Source organism: Bufo bufo, chromosome 3, assembly GCF_905171765.1.
Source record: "Bufo bufo chromosome 3, aBufBuf1.1, whole genome shotgun sequence".
Taxonomy (NCBI): Eukaryota; Metazoa; Chordata; class Amphibia; order Anura; family Bufonidae; genus Bufo; species Bufo bufo.
This window is the reverse complement of record NC_053391.1, coordinates 635,701,440-635,718,792: the sequence shown is the minus strand read 5'-3', so window position 1 is coordinate 635,718,792 and position 17,353 is coordinate 635,701,440. Positions and strand designations below refer to the sequence as shown.

The 17,353-nt window shown below is 45.0% G+C and overlaps 1 long non-coding RNA gene across 1 annotated transcript; it reads left to right on the top strand.

The window, feature by feature from the left end:
- The first annotated feature begins 373 nt into the window (after positions 1-373).
- Positions 374-12,488, top strand: LOC120994162. Its single transcript, XR_005777338.1, has 4 exons — positions 374-534; positions 1,362-1,368; positions 12,059-12,065; positions 12,477-12,488. It is a non-coding gene; the product is annotated as an uncharacterized LOC120994162 (long non-coding RNA).
- Positions 12,489-17,353: the final 4,865 nt, after the last annotated feature.

The window sequence follows — 17,353 nt, the reverse complement described above, 5'->3', positions numbered from 1 at the left end:
CACACCCCCAAGTACTTAAAGGATGTGACCACTTGTAGTCCTCCCGCAGTGGGTGGTGGCAAACTATTACTTCTACCCAAGGGTAACAAGGCAGACTTTGACCAATTAATCACCAATCCAGACAGATCCCCAAAGCGATTAATGATTGTCATTGCAGCAGGAAGAGACCGCTCCCAGTCATCCAAAAACAAAAGCAAGTCATCGGCATATAAGGCCACTTTTTCTGTCCGGGTTCCATACCGAAGACCCCTGACTGTGGTAGCCATTCGAAGAGCCTCCGCCAAGGGCTCCACCGCCACCGCAAAAAGAAGCGGTGACAGTGGACACCCCTGCCTAGTACCCCTAAACAACAGAAACGGGTCAGACATCGCCGTTGACCCTCACCGCAGCTCTAGGGCATGCATATAATAGTTGAACCCATGATATAAATTCAATTCCAAAGCCCATTCTCTTGAGTACCAGCCATAAATAACGCCATTCCACGCTATCAAACGCTTTGGCCGCATCAAGAGATGCGACCGCCGCGGTCGAGGCGTGGACCTGGGTTGCCTGAATGTTCAAAAATAAACGTTTGATGTTTACCTCAGTCGACATATTAGGCATAAAGCCTGCTTGATCCTGACAAATCAGAGTGGATATCACTGAGTTCAGGCGATTTGCTAATACTTTTGCCAAAAGTTTAATATCAACTGGGAGTAGAGAAATAGGCCTATAAGATTCAGCCTCAAGGACATCTTTACCGGGTTTAGGTATCAACGCAATGACTGCCTCATTCATGGAGTCAGGGAGCCGTCCTTGCTGCTTGGCCTCATTACAGACCGCTAATAATTGGGGGAGAAGAATGCTGGAATAACGTTTGTATACCTCAGCTGGTAAGCCATCCCTTCCTGGGGCCTTATTATTAGACATTGTACCCAATGCTACCTCTAGTTCTTGAACCGTGATGGGACCATCTAGCAGTGCCTTATGTTCGCTTGACAGGGTATGTAATTCTAAGGGCAACAAAAATTGATCAATCTCTGCATCCATAACTCTCAATTTGGACTTATATAACGTGGAATAAAATGAGTACATGACCTGGAGCAACTGCGGCGGTTCAGTTTGAATAACGCCATGTGCATCCCTCAGAGCTGCAATACTGTATACGTGGGTTGCAACTGGGCTTTAGATATCAATGCCAAAAGTCTACCCGCTCTCTCTCCTTCCTCATAGAAGGTTTGTTTCTGGAAGAACCGCTTATTTTTCACCTGCTCCAATAACCTATTATTCAATTTTTGTTGAGATTCTTTCCATTTGTCTCAAGCAATATCTTGTGGGTGCGAAATATAATCTGCCTCCGCTGCCTCAACTTCTAGAATTAGCTTTCTCGTGTGCGCCCTAGATTCACTTTTTTCCTATTAACCTCCGCTATGAGTAAGCCCCTCAGGAACGCTTTCATAGTCTCCCACACTACTGATTTAGTTGCGGACGGTAAGTTAAATTGGATGAATTCTCTGAGCCTTTCTCCAATTCCGCCAGCGTCTGGCAAGAGTGGTAGCCAATAAGGATTACATTTCCAAATGGGCTATTCTAATGTCATGCCTAATAGCACCAGGAGGACAAACATAATGATGAGTCTTATCATACTCAGACAGTAAACAAATACCTTCACCTTCATATATAGTGCGTGCATTGCAATAAAACAGAACATAACCCCCCACCCCCCTGCCCCCAACATTTCCCTCTAAACATTCCAAAGTGTCACCCAACACAGCAGCCACCCCAGTAGCAGGTCCCACTATAACACCAAAAGTAAGGTCTGTGGGAAGAGATACACAACCCGCTATTGGGGCTAGCTGAGTATCCAAGGGCTTCCTCCTATCACTTGGAGAGGAAGCCTAGAGTGTACCTAGAAACAAACGTGGGTGTGTGACCACGAAATAGAAAGCTCAAAAGGAACCAGAGCTTCCCTTCACCCCGCTCCTCGGTCAAGCATACAGGATTACATTAGGAAAATAACAGTACCTATTGGACTATACAGTCAACTGGTAATACAGTAAGATTCCTATCCATATACCCGCCTCAGGCAGAATACCACTCATGACCACTCACACCCGAACACAACCAGGTCGCAGCAAACAAGATCATATGACCTTAGACGAAACATGATGGTGCTCTACAATTGGGGATCAGTCGTGTTCCGCTGCAAGCTGCCTCTCATGACGATCCATCCACTTTGCTGCCTCCTTCGGATCTTCAAAGAAATGCGTGGTCCCCAGCGCGGCCACCCTTAGCTTAGCCGGATACATCATTGAATAGGACACATTAAGTACCCGCAGACACCTCTTCACATCTAGGAACCCGGCCCTTTGTTTCTGAACATCCTGTGAATAATCCGGGAAGAGCTCCACTTTATGTCCTTCCACATACAAGTCAGGTTTTTCCCGCGCTTTTCTTAAAATAATGTCCCGATCCCTATAGTGCAAAATCTTGATCAAGACTGTTCTAGGTGGGGCGCCCGGCGGTAAAGGACGTGTAGGGACCCTGTGGGCCCTCTCCACGGCAAATAAAGGGGTCAGTACATCCGCACCAAAGTTCTCCCGTAACCAGGATTCGAAAAACTCTGACGGGTTGCCGCCTTCCACTTTTTCTGGCGCCCCCACCACCCGGACATTATTTCGGCGGGACCGGTTTTCTAGATCGTCCTGCTTTGCTGCAATAATGTCCAGTCTCAGAGAATAATCTCTCACAATTTTAGTCAAAGGGGACATGGCGTCCTCCATTTCTCCCATCCGGACCTCCAAAGCAGTCGTACGGTCAGCTAACTTTTTCATGTCGTGCCGCACTATGGAAACATCTTCCTTGATGGCCCCTACTTGCATGGTAAGGGTGTTCAGCGACCTGCCACATTTAGTTATAGCCTGCATAACGTCTTTTAATGTCGGCTCTTCCAAATCGGAATCAGGTGTTTCTGAAGGCAAAGGATCACTTACAGTAGCCGGAGCGCCAAATCGGTTCGACCGGGCCGCCGTAATTTTATCCGGGTCAGGCCCTTCAGCATCAGAGTCCACATCCGACAAGTCTCCGGTAGCCACTGGTTTCTTAGGAGCGCCTTTCCCAGAGGTAGCAGCCGACAGCCTGGCATATTTCTCTAGTTTGGCCGCCGCTTCTCTTTGCATTTCAGTGACGCGACCTGAACGTCCAGGAGTGACTCCGGCACCATCTTGGCCCTCCTTCTCCAATCCCTTTTGCACCTTCCTGCGGGTCATGGCAGCTGCACTCAGCCTCCCCAACAAGCTAGGGGGTTCCTCAATGCCAGTTCGGTCGGGTATGCACAGGATAAGCGTAGAATCAACAGATTTTCAGGATAAAATAGCCGAGGAGCTCTGCACCACGCGTCCGCTCACATGCCTCGCTAGGCCACGCCCCCGCTATTATATGTTAGTGAGAAAGTTCCACCTGGTGACCAACCACTCCCCTCTCAAGTGGGCCAAAGAGAGGAATGCTCGGGTCACCAGATGGTTCTTGTCATTGCAGAACTTCAAGTTCACAGTGGAGCACAGAGCAGGCTGGTTACAGGGAAATGCAGATACCCTGTCCCGGGTGCACTGTTTGACAAGTGTTCACCCCCTCAAGGTCGAACAAAAGGGGGTATGTGACACAGTGAAAGGTTTGGTGTGGAGAGGAAAGTATTTTCCTCCCAGCATGTGCTGCTGGACTGATTGACACCCAGGTGAGGTCAAGCACCGGACTGGATCTCATATGTCGGTCTGGGCTTTGCTGACAGCTGACTGTCTTAACTTAAAAGGCCAGCTGGACAGCAGTAGGTAGTGTGTGAGGCCTGTGGCTGAATGTTGGCTTGCAGCCTGTCTGGGAGGAAAGGTCGGCGAACACCTGGACTTGTCCCTGTCTTGCGGTACCTGCAGCACGGTTGGAATTAAACACCAGGACTGGACCTTCTTAAGCGGTACCCGTGGCATGAAGTGAATCGAGCACCAGGACTGCTTGTGTGAATAAACACTGAACTTGTGTTTTGTGCCTCTGTACTGCGTCCGCTTACCCTGCCTACCAGAGCGAATCCCCACAACATATAAAATGATAAAAAAAGATAAACATAATTGGTATCGTTGCTTACAAAAATTCCCAAAATATTTAAATATTGTCGACTTATCCCATATGTTGGTGAAAGCTATAAAAAAAATACCAGAAATGTCTCTTTTTTGTTACCTCGTCTCTCAAAAACATTGAATAAGAAATCAAAAGATTGCTTGTATCCCAAAATGGAAACAGTAAAAACGACAGCTTGCCCCCACAAAAAATGAGCCCTCGTACAACTCTGTTGGCAGACACTTTTAAAAAGTTATTGATGTCACAGAAATTTAAACTGTATAAATGTGGCGTCTCCATAACCATACTGACCTGCAGAATAAAGCCATACAGTGCCCTGAAAAAGTATTCATCCCCTTGAACATTTCCAAATTTTTTGACATTACACACCCACAAAATATTTTATTGGGATTTTGTGGTAGACCAACACAAAGTAACAAGTATATGATAAGTGAAAAGAAAATGATACATGTTTTTCAAAAGTAGGTATGTTGGGCGAGTACTCTAACATCAGGCTTGAGCTAACAAGGATCACACATTTATTGCATATAAAATATATAAAACAAAATGTAGCAATATAACCAATATAAAATCAATATAAAACAAATAATCGCAATATATTCACAAAGGGGGCAATTCCAGTGGACCACTGAGGAAGGGATAGTGACATATCCCGAAACGCGTCTGGTAACGTCGCACACCTGCTGAAGTATCTCCAGTATCTCCAGTCGAATGGCCATGCGGACATTTCCATAAAGAAATCGAAAAACTGGATTTTGTTTTTACATACAAGAGACGCTAGATCCGGATGAAACCGAAGTCTCGCGATTGTGTTCCCGCGAGCTTTCGATAACACAGATCTCGACAATACATACTCGAGGAGTGCGACGCGGGACGCCGGAATTTTCCCGCACCGCTCGCCCCTCGTCAAGTTAGCGGGAGGTGCCATATTCGATTGGTCAATATTTCGCGAATATTCACTTGAATATTCGTCTTATATTTGTCAAAATCGAATATTCGCCATTATTGTATTTATCGTGATTTATATGCGATTTAATCATTCGCATATTGCGATTTTTAAGCTTAGAATTAGAAGTTATAAATTATAACTTCTAATTGCCTTATAACTTAATAATAAGGCAACTTTCCTATTCTTTAATCTTGGAGATCTAGATTTAATACGAATATTGCGCTATATTCTATGTCTTTGTTAATAAAAGAATCAAGATAGCGAAGTATTCTTTATTCTACATCAACGAAGACAGCGAAATATTCTACATCAACGAAGACAGCGAAATATTCTACATCAACGAAGACAGCGAAGTATTCTACATCTTTCTCAATTTAAGTTATTATCGCATTAAGTGATAATGACAACGACGTAATTATCGAGTAAAGCAATATATCTTCCTATGTTGTCCCAATACAGCATTGAAATCCTCCACAAAAGTTAGCATAACACCGTAAGTTACTATCGCATTACGCGATAATGACAACTACGTCATTATCGAGTAAGGCGATATATCTTCCTATGTTTAATGCTCCAAAAAAGTTAGCATAACACCATATTAAAGTTACTATTGGTGTGGGTTTTATAGCGTGGGATATACAGTGTGTAGCACGTAAATAGAGGTGCTATGTGCATATGAGAGATATTTGTCTGCTATCCATACATACATATTACAGACATTGTAGTGTGATGCAACCACTATAATTTGTGCCATAATCATTTACCGCTTCACAGCCAATGACGTAGCTATACTTCATCCAGCAGAATAATTAAACATGGATCTATCCTTATGCGGGCGCCGTGGCCACCTGCTTTGTGTGGCTGCATACACCCACGACTCATGTCTGTGACCATCAGTAATACCGATGGTGGACATTTAACCAATAAGATGTAGTGGTCACTTGTTAACTATAACAATAGAACCAATACGAATCTTTTAGCAATAGTGTTGGATTCGCAATGCGACTAATATTATTGCATTGCAATTCCAGCTTTGGCGATTTTGCTATAGGTGGTATTGGTAGAATTAACTAATAAAACAAATATAGTACTGTATGTCAGAATAGTGCATTATAAACGTTGGATTCGCAATGCGGTTAATAATAGCAAATATTATCGCATTGCGATTACAACTTAGGCGATTTTGATAATGGTGGTATTGGGAGAATTAACGGTCGGATATTACGAATATAGTACTATATCTAAAAATAGTGGATTCGCAATGCGGTTAATAATAATAGCAAATATTATCGCATTGCGATTATAAATTAGCACTGCTAGATTCCATATTCGCTAACTTCGTTAATTCTAGCAAGCTGACCCATTCCATTAGAGACCCAGCAGCAGCTACAAGTTAAAATCGCAATGCGATTAATATAACTTGAATTAATCGCATTGCGATTTCAACTTAGACCTGGTTTACTAAATTACTTTAAATTAGCAAGGATGACGAATATATTTATTAGTCAAAACGAAATATTCTCCATCTTCGCTAATTCAAGAAAGCCAACCATTGTAAACCAGGTACAAGTTAAAATCGTTATGCGATTTATTCAAGTTATATTATTCGCATTGCGATTGCAACTTGATTCTCACATCCGACAGTACATTCTAGCATGGAGGCGTTCCCATGGTGATGGGGATGCTCCATGCGCACGGGAAGTAGATAGAGGCAGCAATGGGCACTGACTTGAGCGGGCAGGGAGCAAGGAATCCTCTCTTAAAAGTACTGATTTTGGACAAAGCTAGGGTAACAATAAAAATAAAAAAAGAATATTCGAAATAACGAATATATAGCACTATATTCGAAATATTCGCGAATTAGTGAAGTGCCGATATTCGCTTAAAAATTTTGATATTCGAATATTCGCTCTCAACACTAAGTATAACTACAGCTGTTCTGTGAAGGCCTCAGAGGTTTGTTAGAGAATTTTAGTGATCAAACAGCTTCATAGAAACCAAGGAACACACCAGGTCAGGGATAGAGTTGTGGAGAAGTGTAAAGCAGGGTTAGGTTATAATAAAATAACATCTCATGGAGCACTGTTCAATCCATCGTCTGAAAATGGAAGGAGTATGGCGCAACTGCAAATCTACCAAGATATGGTCGTCCATCTTAACTGACAGCCCAGGCAAGGAGAGCACTAAGTAGAGCAGCAGCCACGAGGCCCATGGTCACTCTGAAGTGTCCAAAGGATGACTATTAGTCGTGTACTTCACAAATCTGGCCTTTATGGAAAATTGGCAAGAAGAAAGTCATTTTTGAAAGCAAGCCATAAGAAGTCTTGTTTGCAGTTTGGTTGGGGAGGTGGAGTTCCATGTAGGGGACACAGTAAACATGTCAAAGAAGGTGATCTGGTCAGATGAGACCAAAAATGAACATTTTGGCCTAAACGCAAAATGCTATGTGTGGCGGAAAACTAACACTACACATGACCTTGAACACACCATCCCCACTGTGAAACATGGTGGTGGCAGCATCATGCTGTGGGGATGCTTTTCTTCAGCAGGGATAGGGAAACTGGTCAAAGTTGTTGGGAAGATGGATGGAGCTAAATACAGGGCAATCCAGGAGGAAAACCTGGTAGATGCTGAAAAGACTTGAGACTGGGGGGGGGTTCATCTTCCAGCTGGACAATGACCCAAAAACATACACCCAGAGCTACAATGGAATGGTTTAGATCAAAGCATATTCATGTGTTAGAAAGGCCCAGTCAAAGTCCAGACCTAAATCCCATGTGGAAAGACCTAAAAATTGCTGTTCACAGACGCTCTCCATCCAATCTGAATCAGCCTGAGCTATTTTAGCCTCTAGATGTGCAAAGCTGGTGCAACGGGTGCCTCCCCCTAGGGCCCTCTATATCTAAAACGTGTCCCAGATGTAGGAATGCCAAGTGGTATAGTGCGTTCTAAAATGTCTCTCTATGTGTGTCATGGTGCTCCTACCTAGATACCGCTGGACCCCAGGCTTTGGCTCCGAAGCAATAAATTGGGGGAATAATTGAGGGATTTGAAAGAAAGATTGAGTTCAGACCTTGTATGTAGTCAAACAGCAGCTTTACTTGAATAAACATTCATCAGAAACAGTCTTCAAGCTTTGTCTTGGTCCCAACAGGCTTTAGTATTAAACTGGCAGGCTTCTTCAATAACTCTGCTTGCTTTCTTTCTCTCTGCTGTACTGACAGGCTTGCTTAATATACTGTTACTTCTGTATGCTGCACTTCTCTCGTTGGTCTGACTCATGGATATGCCAGGGAACTTTCCTCCTGGCTCCTAAAGGTTTCAAGCTTTGGCCTCCATGGCCATCAGAGCTTAGTATGCTCTGGCTGGCGTGGGCATGTCCAGCAGAGACATGCCCCTGCACACCCTTCCCCTAGCAGGTGGTAAGCTAGACTGACTCTAACTGGTCCCCACCCGTCCTGCAGGAAGTAGTACTCACCCACTTCTCTCCAGAGGGGGGTTAGAATGGAATGGTAAGTTCCATTCTATCTACATACAACTCTGCCACCACCTGCTAGTAAACCAGGCACATTACATGTGAACATAACAGTTGCATAAAAAATAGGAATGCACATTGTGGAGGACCTGGAATAAATGCATTAGATGACATGAGGTTAGACCAATAAAGACAGTAGCAAGGTGCAGAAGTGGTAACACCACTCTGGGGTGTTACATTCCCCCTTACTTAAAGCCAAGCGTCCTCGGATTGTGCTTAGGATGTGCTCTAAGGGTACCCAAGGAAAAGTTAAAATGCTGCATAAGAACATACATAGACTGACATAGAGACGGCTACCACTAGGTTCCTGCCCACATGAGTAGGGTGTCTATTCACAGTTTGCCCTCTCTGTATAACCAGTGAACCACAAAATACTGCATTAAGCGATCAAATACTCCACACAGGACTGGACCAGAGTTGTATATGGAGCGTGGGGGTGTCATGTACTGTAATCCCTCCACGATACTATGAGACGCGCGCAAATAGAAGGGTGACTTCATCCTGTAATCCCTTCCTAGCACCAATGTCTAGAAAAATATTTTCACACGGTCACCTTTATGACTAAACAGGTAGCTAAACATACTTATCCATAAGGCCGCTCACCAGTGATGGCCAGTTCGCAGTGTTCTGATGTGCCTGCGCCGTGAGCCTTCATCGGGCTGTTCTCGGAACTGCCTGCTCCCGGTGACCGCATGTGTTTCAGAGCGGCTCGCGGCGCAGGCACAGGTAAGGACTTACCTCTGCATCGCCGGGCTTGGGAGTGAAAATGGCAGATCGCATGTGTTCGTCCGCGAACACTGCGAACTGGCCATCACTGACGCTCATTAAGCCTTAGGACACACGAAAGTAGGAGGAGACGCGGGTTCTCTCCCAGAACTCCCATGAGGGTTAATCCCTCCAAATACACATTAGCAGCGGGGTTACCCTTGACAGTGTTAGACCTGCTTGTGACGTACATTAACTTCCTCAGAGGCAGTCCATATGAGCAATAAAGTAAGGACGTTAGCTATCTGGCTTATTACATAAAGTCCAAGGTCTATTTACAAGTGCATACTTGGTCACATTGCAGTACCTGTAAGAGACTACATACAATGGGCTTAATACTTGAACGTTGCTGAGACTTTAAAAGGGTTAGTTCAAAAACACAGTGCAAATATATGATGCAATAGCATAGTGCAATTAAATTCACAGTAAAGTATTTTCCTTTAGTGCGGCTGGAACAAGTGCACCAATACTGGGACAAGTAGTGCAAAAGTCCTTGTAATCCACATGAGGTAATAATGTCATTATTTGTAATCCACATGGATATAAGGGAAAATAGCAGCAAATTTTGATGAGAACCCTTTGGGCAAAAGGGGGCTTCCACTTAACCTGAGAAGGGGGGAAAAAGGGATTGGGCGCAGACGTGCACAACTTGGAGGTATTTTGTGCAGATGGGGGGAGTCCTGACAAGCATGTCCATCTGGATGAGGACCAAACCATGGGCAGCAAACAAATAAACTAGCCAACACGTCCTCAAAGACCAATGAGCTCAAAGAATACAAAAACCTAGATATGTCACAAATTGGCTATCGCATATGTGACATATCTAGGTTTTTGTATTTTTTGAGCTCATTGGTCCTCCCCCCTGCATCTAAGGGGGAGGGAGCCCTTTATAAGCTTTGTCTTCAGCGTCCGTATTCAAGTCTACCCGATACCCCTGATGAAGCCAGAGTAGCTGGCGAAACCTGTTGGGGGGCAGGTGTTAGGTTTTAGTTTCTGAATGCCGTTATCAGTGCTAGTGATTACAGGAGTTGTAACACAATCTAATTGAGGATAGTGGTGCCTCACAAGAACCACCTTATAGCAGTGTGTGGCCATATAGAACAATAATAAGGACAGTGAGTGTCCCCCAGGGAAGGCAGTGCGGGGAAGTGCACCCCCGCCTGCATCCTTGTAGGTACTTCATTATATCACAGCACTCATAGGATATCAGATAGTTTTAACCCTTTAAGTTTGCTCACGTTTTCTAACTATTTTAAACAAATGCATTAAAGGTTAAGTTTTAGTGTCTGGGACAAGAGTGGTTATAAGCCTAGTAAGGCTGTGTGTTTATATATATATTGTAAATCCTTCCCAGACAGGGTCCCCCCTGTTTGTGATATTGAAGGTGCAGAAGTGGTAACACCGCTGGTAGAGACATACCCTTTAGCAGTGATCCTCTGGGTTTCCCTACACAGTCTGACACTGTCCAATCAGTTCTGTCTAGGTAGGGATACACCTCTTTGACAAGGAGAATGGTAACACCCAGTTGTCGGTTTATTCCTATTTTTAAGAGTAATAACAGAGGACTGGCACAGTAATACAAAATGGAGGAATACAGGTATACACTAAGAAGTGATCGTTGTGGAAAATCCACTCCAGTCATCGTTGGAATATCTGTAGACTATAGAGTATGTTGGAGCAATTTCTCTAGAGGGAAAAAGTCGCCTGGTGGTACTGCACTGGGCAATGTGTGAAGACACAGGGGGTTGTATTGTGAGCCGTGCGAACACTGAAATTGTTGGGTTATCTTCAGTTGAAATATGGGAACAATGCTATACCTGCAGTATTGTGGCATTTATGAGGGCTGCAAGAACGAAAAGGTCAATCCACAATGATAAGAGGGGCTCCTGTTTCTTGGCCCTACATTGTTACTGAGTTACTCAGCACACAGAGATAGCTTGTCTGCCTCCTCTCTAAAGCCTATGGGAAGCACAAGCACCTACTGTTAGCTCTTGTCACAGATCGATAGCAACAATTGGGCTGTAGTCAAACAAGTCCCGGGCAGATAACTCCTGTCTGCTAGTTTGCTTTAGCTGAGCTGTTCCCAATAAGGTAGCCAGAGATAGCTGCCTCTCCTGTGAGCTTACCTCCAAAATATAGAAAAAGCCATCAGATAATATGGTGAATGGTTGGCCGTCATATTTACTAACCGATTGCTCTGTTTTTTTTTACCTGTGAACAAGTGGAGCGGTTAAGCAGCTCTGTGTGGATGTGTGTATGAACATGTACAGGGCGGATTTACTTACAAATTAATGGTATAAGAAAGCCCAGATCATTGACCCGACACCCAGATATTCTAAGTTATGAACTGTTTACAGGAGTGTCCCATAATCCAACCATTCAATCTCTATTCAGTCTATGGTACTAAGGCCTCTTTCAAACGGGCGTTGCGGGAAAATGTGCGGGTGCGTTACGGTTACGATTTTTCCGCGCGAGAGCAAAACATTGTAATGCGTTTTGCACTCTCGTGAGAAAAATAGCGCGTGTTTGGTACCCGAACTTCTTCACAGAAGTTCGGGCTTGGGATCGGTGTTCTGTAAATAGTATTATTTTCCCTTATAACATGGTTATAAGGGAAAATAATAGCATTCTGAATACAGAATGCATAGTAAAACATCGCTGGAGGGGTTAAAAAAAAATATAAAAAATTTAACTCACCTTAGTCCACTTGTTCGCGGCCCGGCATCTCCTTCTGGCTTCATCTGATCTCTGTGCAGCAACAGGACCTGTGGTGACGTCATTCCGGTCATCACATGGTACGTCACATGATCTTTTACCATGGTGATTCACCATGGTAAAAGATCATGTGACGTACCATGTGATGACCGGAGTGACGTCATCAAAGGTCCTTGACCTATAATTAATGCTCACCACAGGTCCTATTCAGTAAAGGGGACAGAAGGAGATGCAGACATCGCGATCAAGTGGATTAAGGTGAGTTAAATGATTTATTTATTTTTTTTTACCCCTCCAGCGCTGTTTTACTTTGCATTCTGTATTCAGAATGCTATTATTTTCCCTTATAACCATGTTATAAGGGAAAATAATAATGATCGGGTCTCCATCCCGATAGTCTCCTAGCAACCATGCGTGAAAATCGCACCGCATCCGCACTTGCTTGCGGATGCTTGCGATTTTCACGCAACCCCATTCATTTCTATGGGGCTTGCGTTACGTGAAAAACGCACAAAGAGGAGCATGCTGCGATTTTCACGCAACGCACAAGTGATGCGTGAAAATCACCGCTCATGTGAACAGCCCCATAGAAATGAATGGGTCAGGATTCCGTGCGGATGCAATGCGTTCACCTCCCGCAACGCATCCGCGCGGAAAACTCGCTTGTGTGAAAGGGGCCTAAGGCCTCTTTCACACGAATTATACGGATGCGTTCAGGCTGCGTTCAGTGAAACTCGTACCATTTTGCAAGCAAGTTCAGTCAGTTTTGTCTGCAATTGTGTTAATTGTTTCAGCGTTTTCCGCGTGGGTGCAATCTCTTTTGATGCGTTTTTCACGCGCGTGAAAAAAAACAGAAGGTTTACAAACAACATCTTCTAGCAATCATCAGTGAAAAACACATTGCATCCAGGTTACATCTGGATGCAATGCGTTTTTCACACAGCCCCATTCACTTCTATGGGGCCAGGGCTGCGTGAAAAACGCAGAATATAGAACATGCTGCGATTTTCACGCAACACAGAACTGATGCGTGAAAAACAACGCTCATGTACACAGACCCATAGAAATGAATGGGTCAGGATTCAGTGCGGGTGCTATGCGTTCACTTCACGCATTGCACCCGCGCGGAAAACTCGCTCGTGTGAAAGGGGCCTAAAAGACAGGTCTGAATTCAGTGCTCAGATGCCTCTGTCAGTCCCATAGACTTTGGATAGAGCAGCAGTGTGCATGCATGCCCCACTACATTCAAATGAGGGACCCCCGTTCTTGTGACTGGTGGGGCAACCAGCAGTCAGACCCATCGTGATCAGACATTTAGGGTACGGCCACGCAGTCAGGTTTCCAGTTGCAGTTTTGGAAGCCAAAACCCTGAGTGAATTCAATAAAGGTGGAAAGGCCTTCATACTTTCTCGTCTTTTCTAGAGATGAGCAAAGTATTGGAAAATTTGATTCGGCAGCTTAGCCGAATGAAAAAAAAAAACTTGCTTTGTGACGAATGAGTTCGTCACGAAGTGCATTTCTTTGTAAGTAGTGGGTGCAATCAGGGGTCTTGACTCCCCTCTCCCCCCAGAATAATCTCCATATTCATCTTTATCGCCGTCCTCAGGACAACGATACAGATGGCTGTGCTGCAGAGGGGCAGTGGAGGGAGAAGCGTTTCCCTTCCCCGTTCTTCTGATAGGCTACAGGCAGCCTATCAGAGGCCGGATCAGGTGGCGAGATTACGTCATTATCATCGCGCCACCTGAGCCAGGCAGCACACAGAGGGGGACACAGGCCAGAAGAGGCCTGCATCGCATCGCTGCCAGCCTCAAGAAGGTAAGTAGTAGTGTTTTTGTTTTTGTTTTTTTATAGTTGCCACATTATAGGGAGCACCTGGTGACACTAGGGCATTTCTTACTGGCCCATTTTTTTTTTTGGGGGGGGGGGGGGTGCACTATGGGAGCATCTGGGGGCATTTCTCACTGGCCCATTTTTTTTGGGGGGGGGCACTATGGGAGCATCTGGGGACATTTCTCATTGGTCCATTTTGGAGGGGGCACTATGGGGGCATTTCTTACTGCCCCATTTTGGGGGGGCACTATGGGGCATCTGGTGGCACTATAGGGGCATTAGTTGGGGGCACTATGGGGGAGTGGAGCACTATGGGAGCATCTGGGGGCTCTAAAGGGACCTTTGTTTATTGGCATATGGGGGGCACTATAGGGGAGAGCGGTACTATGCGGCATCTGGTGGCACTATAGGGGCATTATTTGGGGTCACTATGGGGCAGTGGAGCTCTATGGGGGCATCTGGTGGCTCTAAAGGGGCGTGTTTTTTACTGCCACATTATAGGGGGTACTGGCATCTGGCACTAAGGGGGCACTTTTTACTGGCATATAGGAGGCACTATAGGGGAGAGCAGTACTATGGGGCATCTGGTAACACTAAGAAGGGGCATTTTTAACTGGCACATTATGGGGGCACTATGGGGGAGAGGAGCACTATGGGGACATCTGGTGGCACTAAAAAGGTGGATTTTTTACTGACAGATTATAGGGGGCACTAAGAAGGGGAATTATTTTTACTGGCATATTATGGGGGGCACTATGGGGAAGGGGGAGAGGAGCACAATGGAGGCATGTGCTGGGGGCACTAAGATGGGGTATTTTATACTGGCACATTATGGGGGCACTATGGAGAAGGGGGAGAGGAGCACTATGGGGGCATTTACTGGGGCACTATATAGGGGCATTTTATACTGGCATACATTATGGGGAAATTAGCACAACTGCGGGCATTAAGCGGGCGTATTTCTTGCACTGTCATATTATAAGGAGAATTTTCACTACTAGGGGGCATTATGGTGAGCTTTAGTACTACTGGGGATAGTGATGAGTGGCAGGAGTAATATTTGAATTTGCAATATTTCGCAAATATTTGGTAGAATATTTGTCAAATATTCGCAAATTCGAGATTATTTTCTTGATCGCGAAAAATCGGTAATGTAATATTTGCGTAATGCGCGCAAAATACAGGCGTGGGTCACTATAGCTACATTTCTCAACCTGCTGGAAGTTTCCTGAGACTGGAGAAAATGGTTGGCATGGCAGAACATTACAATAGCTTTATATGCAGAGACAGTGCTCCAATATATTCGCGATTGCGAAATCGGCACTAATGATGCAAATATTTTGCCACAATACATGCAACTTCACATTTTAACAGATCTGACTACTTATTAGTGAAAGGTGCACTAAATATTGTTGTGAACTTGTGACATCACAGCACTATGTATGCATGTATGTATGAACAGCAAAAACTATCAACTACACTATATCACTATCTAACCTACACTGACTATCTCCCACTAACTATCTGTATTATATATATATATAAGCTAACTAACTAACTAACTATCTAATGTAATGACACAGGAAAGCAGAGAGCACAGCAATGACACTGCTGTCTCTCTCAGATCTGCAAAATACTGCATACAAGGGCTGCTGGGGAGGTTCTTACAGTTGCAAGAAAAAGTATGTGAACCCTTTGGAATGATATGGATTTCTGCATAAATTGGTCATAAAATGTGATCTGATCTTCATCTAAGTCACAACAATAGACAATCACAGTCTGCTTAAACTAATAACACAAATAATTAAATGTTACCATGTTTTTATTGAACACACCATGTAAACATTCACAGTGCAGGTGGAAAAAGTATGTGAACCCCTAGACTAATAACACCTCCAAGAGTTATTTAGCGTGAGGTGTCAGCCAACTGGAGTCCAATCAATAAGATGAGATTGGAGTTGTTGGTTACAGCTGCCCTGCCCTATAAAAAACACACACCAGTTCTATGTTTGCTTTTCAGAAGAAGCATTGCCTGATGTGAATGATGCCTCGCACAAAAGAGCTCTCAGAAGACCTACTATTAAGAATTGTTGACTTGCATAAAGCTGGAAAGGGTTATAAAAGTATCTCCAAAAGCCTTGCTGTTCATCAGTCCACGGTAAGACAAATTGTCTATAAATGGAGAAAGTTCAGCACTGCTGCTACTCTCCCTAGGAGTGGCCATCCTGTAAAGATAACTGCAAGAGCACAGTGCAGACTGCTTAATGAGGTGAAGAAGAATCCTAGAGTGTCAGCTAAAGACTTACAAAAGTCTCTGGCATATGCTTACATCCCTGTTAGCGAATCTACGATACGTAAAACACTAAACAAGAATGGATTTCATGGGAGGATACCGCAGAGGAAGCCACTGCTGTCCAAAAAAAACATTGCTGCACGTTTACAGTTTGCACAAGAGCACCTGGATGTTCCACAGCAGTACTGGCAAAATATTCTGTGGACAGATGAAACCAAAGTTGAGTTGTTTGGAAGAAACACACAACACTATGTGTGGAGAAAAAGAGGCACAGCACACCAACATCAAAACCTCATCCCAACTGTGAAGTATGGCGGTGGGGGCATCATGGTTTGGGGCCAGGGGCGTAACGATCGCGGTGCGCTGTGACTGTGTTGAGTAACTTATCTGTTAATCACCGACATCTGCTGCTGCAGATGACAAAATAATCGCATCGCAAGTCTGAGAGAGAGAGGGACCCCACTTAGCTGCTGACGCTCCTCTGCCGGGCCCTCCCTCAAGCTACACACGCCCACAAATACGCCCCACCACATGACCAGGCACTCAGGCAGGCAGCCTGCCGCGGCCCTCACTCCTCATACGTACCGCTGGTCTGGTGACCCGTCCCTCCCTCCGCTCCCGCAAGATGAGTGCTCTCTGACGTCACCACGAGAATAGACTCTAGGCGCACAAGAGCCCGCCACATCTGAGACATGAAAGCGCTGCAAGCGCCCCACGGCCCCAGCGTCAGCTAGCGCGCACTCACCTGAGACTGAGAGTCTGAGACTGAATGAGAGAGAGACCGGCCGGCCAACCAACCGACCAAGTAGTCACCAGACTGTCCAGACACGAACCATCAAGGCCAGGGCGAGCGCTGGGCGTTGCAGCAGTCAGAAGTACCATCTGCCTGGACTGGTCTGGTCTATAGACTGGTAGGTACTAGGTAGTATTAGTAACTAATGTAAATGATTCATCCATCCATCCATCCATCTGCCCCAGGCCCCCACCCACACCCTGATTTCAGACATCATTACAGACGGTCCACTGATCATCCATCCATCCGCCCCACCCCCTGAATTCAGACATTATTATTATTGTCTGAAATCAGGGCCGGGGCGGATGGATGGATGGATAGTGGACGGACGGTAATAATAATGTCTGAAATCAGGGCCTGGGT